This window comes from Aquarana catesbeiana, linkage group LG12 (assembly GCF_042186555.1).
Source record: "Aquarana catesbeiana isolate 2022-GZ linkage group LG12, ASM4218655v1, whole genome shotgun sequence".
Taxonomy (NCBI): domain Eukaryota; kingdom Metazoa; phylum Chordata; class Amphibia; order Anura; family Ranidae; genus Aquarana; species Aquarana catesbeiana.
The window spans coordinates 49,451,652-49,456,202 of NC_133335.1; positions in this window are offsets into that span (position 1 = coordinate 49,451,652).

Genomic DNA, 4,551 nt, shown 5'->3' on the forward strand with positions numbered 1-4,551 from the left:
TAATGACCTTCGTGCATTGAATGATCAGGTGTTTTCTATGCATAATTATGTCTGTTTATAGAAAAAAAACTGTTGGTTATCCAGTGTCACTGCTAGGTTTCTTGTATTGAGTTTTGTGGCTCACTGGCACAAAATGGTTTTGTGTAATTAGAGCCGTTAAAGGAACCAAAACTGGAAATGTGTTGGGAGGTCTCCAGTGTAGAAGCATCTCTACAAAAACGGTTCTTCCTTTCAGACACTCCAAGTACACAACCATTCTGTGCCATAGAGAGCCCTAGGTTGATACGGGTAACAAACTGGTTCTCTTTAACCCAGTTCATGGTTGAAGCCTCCATTCTGTACATGGATGTGAGATCTGATAGCAGGATGACAGAATGGCTCCGGTCTGGCATCTTGTCAGCTGAGCTCCCTCTCTGATGCCCAAACTCTTACTACCAGTAGAAGATGAGTCCAGACTGCTTATTGCCATTTTATTTATTTTTTTTGCCTTCTAGAAGAACCCTGAAAGTGGTTGTAAAACTTTTGAAAAAAAAAACCTAACACCTGCAAGACAAAGGCATAATAAGCTAGTATGCACAGCATACTAGCTCATTATGTAATACTCACCTGAGATCGAAGCCCTTGCTGCGGTGCCCCGGCACAGCGCTGGCCGGTGACATCACTCCTGGCTGTTACTTCCGGGTATCGCAGGCTCTGGCGCTGTGATTGGCTGGAGCCGCGATGATGTCACTACCATGCATGCGGGAGCTGCTGGTAATGGCGCACTCACTGGAGCAAACGGCACATACGTGCCATTGATTCAGTGCGCATGTGCCGATGATGTCAGCACATGCAAATACAGGGGATATCTCCTAAACCGTGCAGGTTTAGGAGATATCCTGGGTAGCTACAGGTAAGCCTTATAGGCTTGCCTGTAAGGGTTTACAACCACTTGAAAGTCAGGCTCTGTAAAGTAAACAGTAGCAACCAGTCAAAATTCCTGGCTGTAATGAACTGAAAATGGGTTATTTCACTTATTGAAATTAATTTTTTTAGGTGCATTTTTGTTAATGGCAACGGGCACTGGTGTGGGCCTTACAGCTGTGACAGTAATTTTCATTAGCTTGGTCTTATCATATGCTGTCACCTTAAAGTGTTTTGTTACCCTAAAAAAAAAAAAAAAAAAAAAAAATAGATCCTGTTCCCCTAAAGCATGTTATACAGCACAGTGCTTGTGCTGTGTCATTAGGTCCCTTCTATCGCCTAAAAAAAAAAAACCTGGCGGATCCTGCCTGGCTATACCCTTCCCTCTGTAAACTGACCACGGTTTATCATGGCTGCTGAGCCCTGACACCGTAGTCAGTTTATCACCACCTTGAAACTCCTCTCTGGTTTTCATCCCTCACATTTGCAGGCAGTTGCAATACAATTTATTACTGGAGGAATCACTGTGCCCTGCTCATTAGAGCTTACAATCTAAAAAGGGACATTTTAGAAGTTAACCATTAAAAAATATTTTGATTGTTGAATTTACATATCTGTTAATCCTCTAAAAATCCACTTGGGGTCATAATTCCAGATCATCTCAGCCAAACCCAGAGGCGTGCCTAACACGGGTTTTACCTAGTATAACATTGATGTAAATCTGTACTTTGCCCGATGTAGACTGTTATTGCAGAACACAGCTGTATGTCTCTTCTGCAATAAAACATCTTCACTTTCTGCTAGCAAGTCTGTAAAGATTGGACGCTGGGTTGAGCATGTACAATCCCTGCATGCCTTGGTGCCAAGATAAATGAACACCCCTATGCATACCTGTGGGATTTGTCATCCCGGGCCAGCCAATCATAGTTACATAGTAGGTGAGATTGAAAAAAGACACACGTCCATCAAGTCCAACCTGTGTGTGTGATTATATGTCAGTATTACATTGTATATCCCTGTATGTTGCGGTCGTTTAGGTGCTTATCTAATAGTTTCTTGAAACCATCGATGCTCCCGCTGAGACCACCGCCTGTGGAAGGGAATTCCACATCCTTGCCGCTCTTACAGTAAAGAACCCTCTATGCAGTTTAAGGTTAAACCTCTTTTCTTCTAATGTTAATGAGTGGCCACGAGTCTTATTAAACTCCCTTCTGCGAAAAAGTTTTATCCCTATTGTGGGGTCACCAGTATGGTATTTGTATATTGAAATCATATCCCCTCTCAAGCGTCTCTTCTCCAGAGAGAATAAGTTCAGTGCTCGCAACCTTTCCTCATAACTAATATCCTCCAGACCCTTTATTAGATTTGTTGCCCTTCTTTGTACTCGCTCCATTTCCAGTACATCCTTCCTGAGGACTGGTGCCCAGAACTGGACAGCATACTCCAGGTGCGGCTGGACCAGAGTCTTGTAGAGTGGGAGAATTATCTCTGGAGTTGATCCCCCTTTTAATGCATGCCAATATTCTGTTTGCTTTGTTAGCAGCAGCTTGGCATTGCATGCCATTGCTGAGCCTATCATCTACTAGGACCCCCAGGTCCTTTTCCATCCTAGATTCCCCCAGAGGTTCTCCCCCCCCCCCAGTGTATAGATTGCATTCATATTTTTGCCACCCAAATGCATTATTTTACATTTTTCTACATTAAACCTCATTTGCCATGTAGTTGCCCACCCCATTAATTTGTTTAGATCTTCTTGCAAGGTTTCCACATCCTGTTATTGCCCTGCTTAGCTTAGTGTCCTCCGCAAATACAGAGATTGAACTGTTTACTCCATCCTCCAGGTCGTTTATGAACAAATTAAATAGGATTGGTCCCAGGACAGAACAGTTTCTTGTGAAACTGCTAGTGCTGTTTCCAGATCTCATGGTAATTACCAAGTGGCTGAAGGTGCAGAACCTGGAAGATGTTGGAGGTTGAGAGGGAGCTTACAGATGTTGCATCTCTTCAGACTATAGTGTTCCTCCTCATCAGTGATTGATTGCTAAGGCACCTATAGCATGTTGCATGGCATTGGGAGCATGTGACTCGTTTCTCTTCCTCCTGTGTGATGGCACCAGTGACTGGCTGATCAGGCACCTAGCACTGTTATGTGGTATGGGGAACATGTGACTTGCTTCGCTGTGACAGCATGGGTGATTGGCTACTCTGTATCTAATGCTGGGGGGCTGGGAAGGCATCCTCAACCCTGTGTAAGCTTCAAGTTGTGACTAAAAAGGAAGAAGAATGTGTGCTGCTTGCTCCCCCCCTCCCCCTCAGAGAATAGCTGCAGGAACTCAACACGACACACACCCCCCCTGTGCGAAACGCATCGAACATAGGGTGTGGCAAATTTGCACTAACAGTGGGGGCAATAAATACTAGGAGGGCATTTTTGATAGATACCTGCTCCCACTTCCACTCAGATTGCCTCTCTTTACCCGCAGCCTTCTGGTACATGTCATCGGTCCCCGGAAGCTGCGGGACCATAAGAAAACTGCATCGCAACTCACACATGTGCAGTGGGGATCCGGCTGTGAAGTTGCATTGAAAGGTGGGTGTGGCCGAATTGCAGTGGGAGGATCTTAAAGGTGCAATAAATACTAGGTGTGTTATGTGCATTGTTCATGAATGAGCTAGTCCATCGAGGGGAAGGTTCAGGGATGCGCTGTGTGTAGTGTAGAGGAGTGCGCTGTGTGCAGAGTGTAGTGTAGAGGAGTGTGCTGTGTGTAGTGTAGAGGAGTGCGCTGTGTGCAGAGTGCAGTGTAGAGGAGTGCGCAGTGTAGAGGAGTGCGCTGAGTGCAGTGTAGAGGAGTGCGCTGTGTAGAGGAGTGTGCTGTGTGCAGTGTAGAGTGCGCTGTGTGCAGAGTGTAGTGTAGAGGAGTGCGCTGTGTGCAGGGTTCAGCTCTTTTAGAGGCTGTCCACATCTCGCTTCCACTCCTACCTCTGGATGTGAGGGCACATGAAATAGTCTGGTGGGCTGGATTCGGCCCTTTGACCTTGTGTTTGGCACATGGTGTAGCGATAGAGAAAAAGCCTTAACCCAAAGGTCATGTGCTTTGTCCATGCAGATCAAGGCCCTGGTTTTACCCAATTGCCTTGTCCCCCCCCCCCCCCCCTCCTTTTCTTTGCGCTTCTTAATTTCTTCTCTTCACTCTGACTGACGGATGAACAGAAGAAAAGCCCTATATGAAATCTATTCACCTTACAGCAGTGCGGGGTGTTTAGTGTGGCCAGCTTTAAAGCAGAGTTCCACCCAAAAATGGAACTTCCGCTTATCCGGTTCCTCCCCCCCCCCCCTCCATTGTCACATTTGACACCTTTTCAGGGGGGAGCAGATACCTGTCTATTACAGGTATTTGCTCCCACTTCCGGCGATCTACGCCATGTGCGGCCCCTCCTCCGTCCCCCCTGCCGTCTTCTGGGAGACACACAGATCCCAGAAGACAGCAGGGACCAGTCAGGACGCACAGCGGGTCTTGCGCATGTGCAGTAGGGAATCGGGCTGTGAAGCCGCAAGGCTTCACTTCTTGATTCCCTTACTGTAGATGCCGGCGCCTCCACCCGGGGGCCGAGGGATGAGTCAGGTGAGGACTTTGCGGGCGCCCTGGA